This window comes from Onychostoma macrolepis, chromosome 25 (genome assembly GCF_012432095.1).
Source record: "Onychostoma macrolepis isolate SWU-2019 chromosome 25, ASM1243209v1, whole genome shotgun sequence".
NCBI lineage: Eukaryota > Metazoa > Chordata > Actinopteri > Cypriniformes > Cyprinidae > Onychostoma > Onychostoma macrolepis.
Window position 1 is genome coordinate 672,494 of NC_081179.1, and position 16,036 is coordinate 688,529.

The following is a 16,036-nucleotide window of genomic DNA, read 5'->3' on the forward strand; positions in this document are numbered from 1 at the left end:
ATAGTATCTGTGCAATCAAATCGGCGATAATCGCTAGAAATTAAGTGTCCCCAACTGAGCAAGCCAGAGGCGACAGCGGCAAGGAACCAAAACTCCCTCCGAGACAGAATGGAGAAAAAAACCTTGGGAGAAACCAGGCTCAGTCGGGGGCCAGTTCTCCTCTGACCAGACGAAACCCACAGTTCAAAAGTTTCTATTTCTATTTTAATTTTGTTGCAATTTCTAACAATAGTAGTATTATGTAGTTAGGTATTTTATTATATTTTAGTTATTTTGTTATTTTTGGTAGATATATCTGGGGATATATCTCTGGGGGTCATCCGGGCGTCCTGGTCTCCGCCGACGATCAGGGCCGCAGACGTCACCTCCCGGCGCCGACCCACCAGTAAAAGTGCTGAACTTCTGAGCTGGTAAAACATCTATGTGTTGAATCACCCAATAATAAAATGTGACATTTTTGTCTTTACTGTTCCAATACTTTTGGAGGACACTGTATATGATAAATTCAGGCTCCAGTCCAGCAGGTGTCGCATCAGTTCTTGAACTGCCAGAGAAAAAAACAGAAGAAGACGAAAACGAAAGTTAATGACCTAAATACTAACATACGAAAAGCTAAAAGGGCAAAAGAGGACGTCAGAATGACTAAATGAGGCAGATCAATGCTGTTAGTCGCTTCCAAAATACACAGCAGCTGAATAAAACACGGCATGTTTTACCAGAGAGTGGACTTTCCTTTGGAATCGACAAACAACAACAGTAAAGGACAGACAAAATAGTGCTTCAATTATTTCTAAAATTCTCTTCCTAGTGTTCAAGGATGCAAGTACAATTCTTTTGTTCTCGATTATTTGGGCGGATAAAATATGGGTTTCATATTGTATATAAGCGTGATATAAATGTGAAATTACAGGCCTATTCTGTTTTTTCATAGGCTACTAACGTTACTCAGATCAGATGAAGAACCTGTCAAAAAATACTGTTGAAATATACCATTTTTGGGAAGGGGTTTTAAAAATCCAACGTTTCTGAAATTTTAGGCTGATAAATAATAAACTGCAATACAACAAGGAACAAATATCGTCTACATGATTGCACAGATACGATTAGAACTAAACTGAGCTGGATGATGACATCTCTGAATTCAATAATGAAATGCCTTTAACTGAAAATTGAGTGTTTAATCTTATCATTATACATTACTGACACTCATGCATCATTAGAGGATCTGAAATGATTCAGAGCTTTTTATGCTACATAGTAATATTTGTCTGTAACTCAGTGTATTTTTTAAAGTGATGCAGTATGACTCAGCGTTCTTGTTGATGTTTCTGAATAAGTGTGATGTTGTTGATCTGCAGGTCACACTGAACAGCTGATTGTTTTCACAGCCAGTGCTGATCAGTTCAGAGGACTCTCCGTCTGAGATCAGTCTCTCACAGGAACACAGGTAACACGGAGTCTGCTTCACACAATCATCTTAAACACTGCTGGAGCGAGAGATTTTACCTGTGAACAACAAAACCTTAACAAACTTATTTTATATCTACAAATGCTTTGCAGAACTTCAGAGCTTCATAACTTCCTAATTAAAAAATAACATACAAATATTTGAAAAGTAGCCAATAGATGATAGAGACCTGAAAATCAAATAATCATTTACAGTCGCTCTTCAGCACTGGTTATGTAGACACTTAAGTAAGTTATTCCACATCAATAATTTTGGTTTTTAGATCATAAATTTATTTTCAAACATTAAAAAAATTACTGCACACTTAATTTAAAGGGGTCATACGATGCTTTTTAATGTTTTGCTTTTCCATTAGTGTGTAATGTATCTGTTTGTGTAAGCTCTTCAGAGTTAAAAATCTCATAGTCTCCTGCAAAGTGATTTATTCTATCTAACACAGAACACTGATGCAGACCTGCCTAACATGCCTTGATTGAAGTCACTTTCACAAATGTCTGCATCACAATGTGAAATATTAGCATAATGCTGCTCAAAAGTAAACGCAGAGAGAGGACGAGGCTTCAGTGAGTTGTGGTGTTGTGGTCATGTTGTGCAGACACTGTGTGTTTGGACGTGAAAGAAAACCTGCTTTGTTTGGAATCAGTGGTTAAGATTTATTTATAACCCAAAGGTTAGCTTGTTGTTACAGTGAAGAAGAAAATAACTTTATGAGATTGTATCTGAAAGGTAATAGAGTTGCAAACTAAAATCTTGCCACTGTGAAACGTTCTGCTCAGACTCGGGCTCAAACTGATACGTAATTATTACGATGACATTATTACTGTTACTGGTACACCCGATAAACAAAGTCATCAACATTTAAAATAGCATCATATGATCCTTTTAATTGCAGTATGCTAACAGAACTGTGTAGCGCTGACGTTTCTGCTCTCCATCTTAGTCAAAAAAGAAAATGTTCTCTTCAGTTAGATAAGTCAAATGTTTGTGAAAATCATCTGAAAATGTATTTAATCTCACATTTTAAGTACTTTAAAGAAATTGTTTTAAAAAAAAGTGAGTCTGTAAGCAAGAATGACCTTTATCTTTAAAACTCTGTTTCTGTGAGGAGTGAGGAGTATAATGCCATACTAAATACCAAACGGTATTTCATGTGTTTCTTATTTTTGTTTACACATAGACTGTGTTATCATAAAACATTATAGTTCATAAATTTATCACAGTATTGTTTTTTTTTCTTTGCTAAAAATGTTTACAAGGCATTCTAGTAATATTTTTTCCTAGAAATGCAATATCTTTTTAAATGTTTTTTTTAATTTTATTTATTCTATTTACTATCAGGCTTCAGTACGAAACAGTAGATCCCAGGAACCACGAGAATTTTATAGACAATCTCCTGCAGATCTTCCAGGTGATAAAACACATTTTATAACACAATATTTATAAGAGAATAAGTGTCAGTCCTCTGTCATGTGTGTCATGTGTTCCCGCCTCTTGTTTTCTTATTTGGTCATGTTCCTTTCCTTGTTAAGTGTGATTATTAGTTAAGTCTTGTCCAGCTGTGTTTTAGTCATTATTAGTAATTGTCATGTGTATTTAATTCCTGCCTGTTTAGTTAGTTTTGGTCTGGTCTGGTCTACTCGTTATTCCCTGGTGTTCCTGTCTGTCTCAACCTTGCCTTGCCTTGCCTTGCCCTGCCCTGATGTCGTCATTAAAGACTATTATTTTGAAGTCACTCCTCGTCTGCGTGTTCCTCGTTCCTCCCTGCTGTGTGCACCGTGACAATAAGAGGTGACAGAAATTGTATTTATAATTCTTCTTGACCTTTTTTTTCTTCTTCTTCTTCTTTTTAAGAACCCATAAAATAAGAATGAAACCTATTTTAATATAGCCAAGGGCGTAGTTTTGGTTTGAACATTTGGGGGGTTGAACTGTTTTAGTAGAGTCCTGCTCATTCATAAGGTTTATTTAGTTGTTTGTTTGCTTATATATTTATTTTTGTGAAATTGTCTTTTGTGCTATCATCCATGTTATTCAGAATCCACTCTCAAAATACTGGAGTTTATTTCATTGCTGAGTTATGCAAGCTCACAAATCCTCTCGTTATAACAAACAAAGCGTAGACAGGGTGTAAATAAGAGATTTGTTGTGCAGTGTAGAGAGCTTCGTTTACAATGGAGCTTTGTGAGATCACGATGAACTGGAGTGAGTGACAGCTTTTAAAGATTATTAAGGCAGTTTTCAAATGTGATATTAAATTAATATAACAGTTCAATAAACAATAAGTTAATATTAAGTGACATACATTGTATGACTTTAACAGTATTGCCTGATTTTGCTCTATTTCTTCAATGAAAATAGTTTCAAACAGTCACAGCTGAGCCGCTGCGCATCTCCAAGTGGTGTTTCGTTTATGAATGAACCTGCGTTTTTAAATGAATCTAGTGAGTCAATGATTCAATTACTCATTCATAAAGTCAGTGCCTGCGTCCTATTGTGGCACTATCCATGCTAAATTCTGTGATATTAGTAATTTTCAATACTATTTAGGGCAGATAGGGTGGATAGTATGCACACTGGGATGCAGGGAGTCACTTACTTCGTTCCTGAATGAATCAGCCGTTCAAACTAATAAATGATTCAGTGATTAAAGTGTAATTTCAGTTATTTAAATCATTTCAATCAAACAATAGTCCTGTATTCCAAATTTTATATTTAAAACATTAATCTCACAACATTGTTATGAGTTTAAAACATCCATGCCACCTCTGAGCCTCTGTAAATTTACCTACATGCCACTGAAAACCGGATAAAACAGTATGTTTTTTCACCTTTTTTCTGTGTAAAAACACCAAAGGAAGCAAGTCGCGGAGAAGACGCAGAATAGTAAATCTGTTAATGTCACTGATTAAACAGTGATAATAAAAGACCACATTCTGTAACACACCTTACTAATAAATCATAATATATGTGCAGAAAAACAGATGAGCCCAAAATATGAACATTGAATATCGCTGTCTTAATCCATAAGCGCTTTCTACTTTGCGGTTTTCTAAAGGGAGGAAAATGCTTAACGTTTAAACATGTCGCATTAATATTCTGGCTCACCTGCATGTCTTTTAGATTCACTGTCTTAGTACATTAAACCAGCATTTTAATGCTATAAATGCTATAAAACTGTTCACAGTTGTCGTGTGTTGACATAAATATAAAAATATAAAATATAAAAATACAGCGTGTTTGTGACTTCTGTCAGCTTGTTGAACACACTTTTATTTGGATGATTTAATATGACGGCTGAAACAGCAGCGAGCATCCAGCGGGTGACACTGTTTTCACGGTAATCAGATCATCAACATTGTAAATTAAATTCTACAAAATCTAAGAGAAAAAAAAAATCTAATTATCATGCACTGCGATAAATTAGCTTCTCTTCCCTGCAAACGATACAATGAAGAATGAAAAGAATGTGGCGTAACTCCTCATTCTCTATAATGATTTCTTTTGATTTGTAACTTATTCTTCTCATTCTACCTGTTCTTATTCAAAAAAAAAATTTAATTAGAAATTTTGGAAAAGCTTATTAATATAGATTTTTAAATTTGACATAATGACATAGCCTACTTTTAATAAAATTAGAAAAAAATGCCATTACAAAAAAATAAAAAAATAAAAAATGCTCCTGTTAATTACTTTAAGGAGTCAAATATTACCTTGTAATGGGAAGGCTAATTTTTGTTATTGATCAGAATGTGCTCTTATCTAAATATTTTATTTTAGATGGGGGGAGGGCGAAGGGCACTTTTAAATGTGGTCACCCTAGGGCACTACACTGTGTTAATCTGGGCCTGTCTATGCCAGGGATGATCAACTGGGGGTATACAGGCCGCAATGTCTTTTAGTACAGCCCACTGTGTGACGAATCCTGTCCATGCACTTCCGTTCACTCACCACCAGAGGTCACCCGCTCATCACATGGACTCTTGCACTGCACTACACTACTGTTGCATTTCACCAGACTACAATTCCCATCATTCATTGCACTGACGACACGCGCACACAGCTCATTGCACTGATCACACACAGCTGATTCCCATTTGCACACCGTACTTAGCCATGGACATTCAGAGAAAACAATATATTGATTTAAAGTTTCTAAGTCACTTTTTGAGTGGAAAGGCTCTATGCGAGATGGCGTGACTCACACCTGAGAAGACAAAGGCCCGCATAATGAGCTCCATAATGAGCCATTCAGTCAGGTGTGTGACTGAGAGAAAAGAAATGTGTATACATATAACTATCACATAAAATAACTTGAGATTCACTTGTGAGTGCAGTTAAACAGTTTATTAGGAACAAACAAACAAATAAACAACAGAAGAGTCAAGACATCGTGGGTGCAATATACAAAATATCCAAAACAGTGGCAGGAAACTGGAACCCAGGAAAACAGGAGTCAGCAGAAACTGCATGAGAAAACACAAAACAGACGTGAGCAACACAATGAGCGGACAAAGACAAAGCAAACATGGTGACAACACATACACTACCAGTCAAATTATTTAAACAGTAAGATTTAATTTTTTTTATTTTTAAGAAGTGTCTTCAGCTCACCAAGCCTGCATTCATTTGATCCAAAGCACAGCAAAAACAGTACATTATATTTATTATAATATATAGGCCTACATATTTTTACTATTCAAAATAAATAAAGCATAGAACATATAACTATATAACATATAACTTGCCTATCATATTTCAAATGTTGCACTCGATTTTACACATTTTATTCTGGAGTTATAGTTTGGGAAAAGTTCAACTATTAATTGCGTTCAACACATTATCGAATGCCAATAAGAAACAGTACTTACTCGGTATAAAGTATCTCCTCCTCCGCTGGCTCCAGCTGCGCTCGCGGTCTGTTTGTGAGGTAAACAAAGCGTTTTCCTCTCAGCGCGTCTTCTGGCGGTAAATACAAGGCTTTTTCCTCTCAGCGCGTCTTCTGGCGGTAAATACAAGGCTTATTCATCACAGCGTGTTCTTCCAAAACTGAAAAGTATCTGAGATGAACGCATTGCTGCTTTGTTTATGGTGGTGTGGGCGTTTACATGCCGCGTGGCTCTCGTGGAGATTTGTAATAACAAAAGCGCGAGCAGCGCGTGGGTGTGACCTAATTAGAGATAATGAGACCAGACGGAAAAACTGGACATGTCCTTGGTTTCATACGGATTACTTTATCACAGAATATTTGTTTTTGGTAAGACTTACTTCATTTGAGAGTAGACATGTTAAGCTTTCTATAGATATATTTCTCATGTCTCGGTGTGAAGTATTTGCTGAGTTACAGTTCTTTTTAGTGACGTGTTTCAAAAAGCAGTTCGCGGAGACGGAGAAGACAGAGAGCGCACCCTGTTTGTTTTCTTTATTCTTCAAAAGCACAAAGTTTAGTTGTTACTATGAGTGTATACAAATAAAAGTAGACCCCTTACAGATTCGAATGGTGTATTGCTCTTATCTGTACGATCAAAAATGGCAGAGTAATTCAAGCTCATTTCGGCCTTATCAGGAAAATCTGCCTCAAAACGCATATATGCGTTTGTCGACCCCAGAGGGTTAAAGAGCCCAGTCAAGTCACCATTGATTTTCATGAATCCAGTCAAGCTACTGTTGATCATCATGAGTTAAGCCAAGTCACAGCTTCTCTTCATGAGTCAAGCCAAGTTGCAGCTGATCTTCACAAGCTAAGTCAAGTCACAGTTGATCGTCACAAGTCCAGTCGCGTCTCAGCTGATCGTCACGAGTCAGGCCAAGTCACAGCTGATCTTCACGAGTCAAGCCAAATCGCAGCTGATCTTCACGAGTCAAGCCAAGTGGCAGCTGATCTTCAAAAGCTAAGTCAAGTCACAGTTGATCGTCACAAGTCCAGTCGCGTCTCAGCTGATCGTCACGAGTCAGGCCAAGTCACAGCTGATCTTCACGAGTCAAGCCAAGTCGCAGCTAATCTTCACGAGTCAAGCCAAGTCGCAGCTGATCTTCACAAGCTAAGTCAAGTCACAGTTGATTGTCACAAGTCAAGTCACGTCTCAGCTGATCTTCCAAAGTCACAGCATGTCACAGCTGTTCGTCCAGAGTCACAGCACGTCTCCGCTGACCTTCCAGAGTCTCCTCACGTCTCCGCTGACACACCCAGATATTCAAGGTCAGTTCCTCGTAATCCTAGTCTGGTATCTAGTGTGAGGGATACACCGCTGGTATCTGCACGCGCAGCTGGTATCCCCAAACTCACTCACTCTAGCCCTTCTGTCCCTGAACTGAGTCCCCTGTCTGCAGCGCTTCCCGTGTTGGGGATCGCTTTATGTTGCGTTTGGGCTGCGCACACCACCACAGAACTGCTCGAGGTAGCCGCATCCACTATGACCTCTCCAGAGGTGGCGGCTGAGGCTGCAGAACCTCCTGAGGTAGTGGCGCCCGCTACTGTTTCCCCGAAGCAATGGAGGCCACAGCAGTCTCTCCAGAGGTGGCGGCGCATGCTGCAGAACCTTTTCGATAGGGATGCACCGATACCGATACTGGTATCGGGCCTGTTACTGAGCTCCTGTACTCGTACTCGTTAAAATGCCCCGATACCAAGCACCGATACCTCACAGCATGTGATAAGTGCCATATTCAGACAAAGAAATAGGACAACATGCAGCAGAATGGAGTTATTAGAGATTAAGGATGTCTACGAAGCAGATGTATGCAATGAATAATGTTAAACATTCAGTATTAATGCCTTTATAGCTGATGTGCGCGAACTGAAAATCAAAGCGCTGAGTGGATTGAGTGGCAGCCGGCGCAGATGCGCAAGCTTGTTGAGTGAATATACCTTTCTTACAGACATCACTGGAACGTTTGTAGTTCAGTCGGATATGTCAAAAACAAGTAAGCAAAACAATGCACAAGTTACTTAACGGTAGGGAGGGAGGGGGAGAGAGAGATAGAGCGACCGCGCGCGCACTTCTGTGATCTTTATTGATGTTCGCTCACATAGCATGCATCACTTGGATTAAAACTGAATCGTAAATATAAGACAATGTATAGGGGCATTCACTATAAAATAAATAATTTATTTTCAACCTTAAGCATACACGACTTTCTGGCAAAAGTGAAACTAGCAGCCTGTGTGAAATGCGCTAGGCTGTACTGTCCCTCTCATTCTGCACCAGTACAAATACGTGCGCGCGTTGTGCATGTTTTGCTTGCTTCATGAGTGTTTCTGCATTAGAAAGAAAAGCAAAGAAAAATGCGACTTCTATTTCTGAAAATATCACAGGTAGGAGATTTATAACGAGTGGTTCCCTGCATTATTACAGCAAAAGTATTTAAACTGCCTGTTCGCTATTACAAGTCGGGAGAAGCCGAATATTCACCAGAAGAGGCGGACAGCAGCTCGTAAGTGTTGCGATACTTAGTCATAGATCTGTTGTTTAAATTATTTACCTGCTGTTGGGAAGGAATACTTTCGTTTCCCTTCTATTTCTATTCTGCATTTTCGTTGAGGTTTCGTTGTTTGATTGCACTTTCTGTTAATTATAATAATTTGCACCTCGCTAAGAAGGAACCTGGATCATTTTCAGTGCTCCTTGCTAGCGAAGTGTTAGTTTCGTCTTGAGTTATTTGCACAAGGCTATTGGCTGGGCCAATCAGAAGCCGGCCACAGCGACTGTAAAAGTATTTAAACTGCCTGTTCGCTATTACAAGTCGGGAGAAGCCGAATATTCACCAGAAGAGGCGGACAGCAGCTCGTAAGTGTTGCGATACTTAGTCATAGATCTGTTGTTTAAATTATTTACCTGCTGTTGGGAAGGAATACTTTCGTTTCCCTTCTATTTCTATTCTGCATTTTCGTTGAGGTTTCGTTGTTTGATTGCACTTTCTGTTAATTATAATAATTTGCACCTCGGCTAAGAAGGAACCTGGATCATTTTCAGTGCTCCTTGCTAGCGAAGTGTTAGTTTCGTCTTGAGTTATTTGCACAGGCTATTGGCTGGGCCAATCAGAAGCCGGCCACAGCTGTTTTCACGGTAGTGTGTTAGGCTGTATTTATCAGAGGTCCGAGCGCTGACGCGAAGCATCAGCGAAGCGTTCAGCCTCCTCGTGTGAAGACAGGCGAGGGTAAAGACCATCGACTTTTCCTGCGCGACTTTAACCGAGCAACGACTCCGAGCGACACACTTAAGTATCTTTTCTTTTTCCCCTTCCTTACACACTCTCCGTTTCCATCCTCTTTCCTGCCACCTCTATCATGTGTTTCCAAACTATTCGGTTCTCTCTCAACCACGCTCTAACGTCCCACGCAGACGGCAACGTAATCCTGCTAACCTGCGCCTTATCTCTACCTCCTTCACTACACCTCTTTCCTTCTCTGTGGGTCTCTGGAATTGTCAGTCAGCTGTCAACAAAGCTGACTTCATTTCTGCTTTTTCTTTAAAATCCACGCTCAGCATCTTGGGCTTGACTGAGACCTGGATTCGTCCAGAAGACTCAGCAACCCCAGCTGCTCTCTCTACTAATCTCTCTTTCTCTCACACCCCCCGGCAAGTTGGCGGGTGGAGGCACTGGTCTGCTCATTTCTAACAATTGGAAATACTCAACCCGCTCTTCCCTATGCAATTACAACTCATTTGAATCTCATGCCATTACTGTATCAGCTCGATAAAACTCCAGATCGTGGTCATTTACCGTCCCCCTAGCCAAATTCTAGCCACCTTCCTAGAGGAGCTGGACGGGCTGCTGTCCTCTTTCGTGGAGGATGGCACTCCACTCCTAGTCTTTGGTGATTTCAACATTCACCTAGACAAGCCTTATGCTACAGACTTCCATGCACTCCTAGCTTCGTTTGATCTCAAACGCCTTACCACTACTAGCACGCACAAATCAGGCAACCAACTTGACTTAATTTACACACGCAATTGTACTGCAGATAACATTCTGGTACAACCGCTACATACTTGGACCATTTCTTCATTACATTTACATTACACTTTGCTTCTCCTGTGCCACCAACCCCTACCAGTTACTTTTAGACGAAACCTGCGCTCCCTTTCTCCTTCCCATCTTTCCTCTGTGGTATCCTCCTCTCTTCCTTCACCCACCCATTTCTCATCTCTGGATGTAAACGCAGCTACTGAGACTTTATGCTCTACCTTAACCTCTTGTCTAGACGACATTTGTCCTCTCTCCTCTAGGCCCGCAGGCTGCTCCTTCCAACCCCTGGTTATCCGAGGTTCTTCGTGAACATCGGACTACACTCAGAGCGGCAGAGAAAATGGCGCAAATCAAACGATCTGTCGGACCTCAGTAGGTACCAGTCTATGCTCACATCCTTCTCTGCTAAAGTCCACACTGCCAAATCCTCACATTTCCGCAACAAGATCGACAGCGCTCCAGACATGCGTAATCTCTTCAGAACATTTAATTCCTCCTCTGTCCCCTCCACCTCCTCCCTCCACCTCTATTACAGCTGATGACTTTGCCACTTTCTTTACAGACAAAACTAGATCAATCAGTGGTCAGTTTTCACCTCCACGCACACAGGACCCTCACCCTACCACATCCACTGCTAAAACTCCCATCTTTTCTTTCTGTCCACTCACTGAAGCTGAAGTATCCAAGCTTCTCCTCTCCAACCATCCTACAACATGTCCTCTTGACCCAATCCCTCACACCTTCTCCAAGCAATCTCACCCACACTCTTACCTGCACTCACACACATCATCAACACATCCCTACTCACAGGTAACTTCCCCATTGCGTTCAAGCAGGCTCGGGTAACCCCACTGCTCAAAAAACCTACATTAAACACTTCTCTTATAGAAAACTACAGACCTGTCTCTCTCCTTCCGTTCATAGCGAAAACACTTGAACGAGTTGTCTTCAACCAAGTCTCACTGTTTCTTTCACAGAACGACAAACTGGATGCTAAACAGTCAGGTTTCAGGAGGGCCATTCAACTGAGACTGCGCTTCTCTCGGTCACTGAAGCCCTGCGAATTGCAAAAGCCCATTCCAAATCATCAGTCCTCATTCTGCTGGACCTATCTGCCGCTTTTGACACTGTCAATCATCAGATACTCCTGTCCACCCTCTCATCACTGGGCATCTCTGGCATTCCACTTCGCTGGTTTGAATCCTATCTCACTGGTAGGTCTTTCAGGGTGGCCTGGGAGGTGAGGTATCCAAAGCACATACACTGGTCACTGGGGTTCCTCAGGGATCAGTTCTTGGACCCTCCTCTTCTCCACATACACTACATCACTGGGTCCCATCATACAGGCACATGGATTCTCATACCATTGCTACGCTGATGACACACAGCTCTACCTCTCTTTTCAACCAGATGATCCAACGGTAACTGCAAGGATCTCAGGTTGCCTGGCGGACATCTCGGCATGGATGAAAGAACATCACCTGCAGCTCAACCTGGCAAAGACTGAGCTTCTTGTCCTCCCTGCCACTCCGACTCTACAGCATGACTTCACGATCCAGTTAGGTTCATCAACAATAACCCCATCAACTTCGGTCAGAAATCTTGGTGTAATCTTTGATGATCAGCTGACCTTCAAAGACCACATTACAAAACTGCTCGATCTTGCAGGTTTGCACTATATAACATCAGAAAGATCAGGCCCTTTCTGACAGAGCATGCTGCACAACTTCTTGTCCAGGCCCTTGTCATTTCTAGGCTGGACTATTGCAATGCTCTTCTGGCTGGACTTCCGTCTAATACAGTCAAACCTCTACAAATGATTCAGAATGCAGCGGCACGACTGGTCTTCAACGAGCCCAAAAGAGCCCATGTTACACCTCTCTTTATCTCCCTGCACTGGCTACCAATCACGGCTCGCATCAAGTTCAAGACACTGATGCTTGCATATAGAACAACCACTGGCTCAGCACCCGTTTACTTGCACTCTCTATTAACAAACTACATCCCCTCCAGAAATCTGAGATCTGCTAGTGAGCGACGCCTCGTGATACCATCACAGAGAGGCGCAAAATCACTCTCTAGATCATTCTCATTCACCATTCCTGGCTGGTGGAACGATCTTCCCACCTCTATCCGGAATGCTGGATCCCTGTCAATCTTCAAGCAACAACTGAAAACTCATCTCTTTCGACAGCACTTGACTTCATCCTAAACTTAAAAAAAAAAAAAAAAAAAAATTATCTTTACTTATTCCTTCCTTTGGTAGTTTGTATTTATTTGAACAATGTCTGAGACTTGGTGTTGCAAGCACTTCGTATGTCTGATTGCCTCTTCAAGATTAATCGCTCGATGTATTCCCCAATTGTAAGTCGCTTTGGATAAAAGCGTCTGCTAAATGACTAAATGTAAATGTAAATGTAAAATGCCTGATTTTAGCAGCTCTAATGCAATTGAATTAAAGATGATGTACCATAGAGCAAAAAAAAAAATGAACAGCGAAAAATGAAGTGTGAAAATAACCAAAGGATATACAGTCAAACCAAAAATTATTCAGAGACCAAATATAATTTTTGATACTTTTTTACTAGTGGGTGCAGGACACTATAGTTCATTTATGTAAGTGAGGATAGCAAAATAAAGTAAACTGTGAAATATTATATCCAAAAATTCTTCATACAGTGGACTACCAATACAATTGATACAAATTTGGAACCAAAAATTATTCAGACCGAGTCTGGGAAAAAAACTGAAGTTCAGGTTTGCATGAACCTGGTTGACAGCATGCCCAGGAGACTACAGGCTGTCATTAAGGCTAAGGGTTGCCTGACAAAGTATTGATAGTTATGTAAATGTTGTCATACTAACAGCTGTCTGAATAATTTTGGTTGATTGTAATCCATCACATACCTTTCTATCAAAGTTATCTGATATTATCGAGCTGAATTTGTTCTGACACAGTTTAACTCTGGGTTCTTGTCATATTTTACTACCATAAACTATAGCGAATAAACTGTGATAATGTGAGAAATGTTGAAGGTGTCTGAATAAATTTTGGTTTGACTGTATCTATTTGATAAATTAAGTTAACCCTTTAGGCGCCAGGTTTTTTTTGAAAAAATTGTGGATTTTTACATCAAGATTTCAAAAGCTTGTAGCTTGAAAGGGTTTAAAGATAGAGATCTACTGTAAATTAGAAAAATGTTGGGCATGACCTAAAGTTTATGTGGGGTGTAAATATACTCATCTAATTTGCATATTATGATGTCATCAGGGGGCGGTCCTCTTGAATTTCATAATATTCAGGAAATAGTCGATATTGAATTGATATTTGAACTTATTTGCATGTTTTTTTTAGTTTTTTTTTGTCTTTTTATCCTCATTCCACATGATCAGGAAAAGAGGAAACCAACAATAAAACAGGAGAAAGTACTAAATTATTACTATATTACTATACTATGTGTAAAACGCATGTGAACAGTAGCCTACTTTTTGATCAGTTCATCAGTAATATTCAGGAAATAATAGATATTGAATGGATGTTTGAACTTATTTGCATGTTTTTTTTTTGTTTTTGTTTTTTTTGTCTTTTTATCCTCATTTCAAATGATCATGAAAAGAGGAAATCAACAGTAAAACAGGAGAAAGTAGTAAATTATTACTATATTACTGTGGCATAGTAAAATACATGTGCCTATTTTTTTGATCAGTTGACCAGCTATCTGCCCAATCAGGTATCTAGGTGACAGTTTATAGTTCTTGAGAGTATGGTACCTCTCATTGCATGGCACAGCGCACAGACCTGCCCCTCACTGACTGCACCTGTACTGTCTGCGGCGGCCCTTTGAGCGATCAGAAAAAAGACGCAATCTGGCCGACCATCAGCAACGCGATGCCTCTCCTATGGACACTAAGACCACGTCCACCCCTGCCACCCTCATCCCCGTTGGGCAAGGCTCGAAATTATCACTTGATGGTGCTTTGTGAACACTCTCGCCATTTATGGCGGCGCCATTGCGCATGTGAAGATGTACCAGGAGATGCGCGATCATTAGATGGCCGATCGTCATTTCCAAAGGCAAATATTCCCCTTCAGAGTCAGAATAGGCAAATAACATTTGCAACACGTCCTCACGGTACAACTTTTTATTAGCCATTTGGCGATTTTCTCTCACAAATCTCACAATTTACTCAGACGCTAAGAACTGAACTGCTTCCGCATCAATGACACGATAGCTCACTTGCTCTGCTATTTCCTCGAACAATTTTGGTCTAGAATTGAAGTACTACATGTCTGCCATCTAGTGGTAGGGAATACAAATGAGATACTACACCATATTAGGAACTACAATCTGTTTAATGAAGTATGACGTCTTGTCGCAATTTTGCGACTTTGGCGCTTAGAGGGTTAACCAACTAACATTATACATACTCTTTTGGTTTCTGTACCCAATATTTAAAAAATGTACAAGTGCAATGAAAATATCGATATCGGTACTCAGTATTGACAAGTACCAAAAATAAAATTATCGGTATCGGGCGAGTACTGGAAAAAGTGGTATCGGTGCATCCCTACCTTTCGAAGCAGCGGTGCTTCCTTCAGCTCCCTGCGAGGTGGTGGCACCCAACAATACACTTACAGCCTGTCATGTAGCGGTCAGAGGAGCCGTGGCTGAGCTCTCCCTGTTTCCTGATGGTACTGCTGTAGAACCTCCAGAGGTGGCAGCATCTGCTGCAGAACCTCCAGAGGTGTCAGTGGTATCAGCCTATGAATCCTTGTCCTGTCCTTTCACGGCTAAGGAGGCCGACACTGAACTTTTGCCCTGTCATGTCACGGCTAAGGAGGCCGTCACTGAACTTTTGCCCTGTTATGTTATGGCTATGGAGGCTGACACTGAACTTTTGCCCTGTTCTTTCACGGCTAAGGAGGCCGTCATTGAACTTTTGTCCTGTCCTTTCACGGCTAAGGAGGCCGTCACTGAACTTTTGCCCTGTCATGTCACGGCTATGGAGGCCGTCTGTGAATTCTCTGCCTGTCCTGTCACAGCCAGAAGGGCTATCTCTGAACTCTTGCCCCGTTCTGAACCAGCCATGGTGGCTGATTGTGAACTGCCTTCCTACTCAGTTGCCACCGGGGAAAACGTTGATAGACTTCCCATGTTCCCTACCTTAGTCCTTGTGTCTGTGCATGTTCTTTCTCCTCCTTGTGTCTCAGTTTTCCCTAGGTCCCAGTCTGTGTTGTGGGTTCTTGATCCGTCGTGGTGGTCTTCAGGTCCATCTGCTCCACTCTGGTGGTCTTCTGCTCCACCTGTTCCATCTGCTCCGCCGTGGTGGTCTGCTATCTGGCTCTGGCTGTGTTCTGCTCCGCCCTGGTGGGCTCCTGTTCTGTTGTCACTGCACTGTTATCACTGCACTACAGAGCCCCTGTTAGTTTCCCTAGTCTTGCCTTGCCTTGCCTGTTTCGGATTGTGTTTTCCCCTGCCTGGACTATTGCTTACGTTTTGGATTACCTCACTTGTCAAGCCCCTTTGGATACTGTTCGCTGTCGTTTGACCCACGCCCATTTTAGCTCTTTGCATTGCCTGTGATATACCTGTCTGCCAT

At 41.0% G+C, this 16,036-nt stretch overlaps 1 protein-coding gene across 19 annotated transcripts in view; it reads left to right on the forward strand.

Annotated features, from left to right (window-relative positions):
* Nucleotides 1-576: 576 nt before the first annotated feature.
* The window catches only part of LOC131533960 (NACHT, LRR and PYD domains-containing protein 3-like), a 91,167-nt gene continuing 75,707 nt past the window's right edge, over nt 577-16,036 (forward strand). For 9 of the 19 annotated variants that reach the window (XR_009269265.1, XR_009269266.1, XM_058766454.1 and 6 more), the window contains exon 1: nt 7,527-7,664. The gene's annotated coding sequence lies outside the window, so the exon portion shown is untranslated. Of the gene's footprint in view, nt 757-1,358; nt 1,448-2,806; nt 2,877-3,080; nt 3,257-7,526; nt 7,665-14,302; nt 15,859-16,036 lie in introns of those variants that run through there. The other 10 variants (XM_058766456.1, XM_058766460.1, XM_058766461.1 and 7 more) reach the window with 4 other exon arrangements.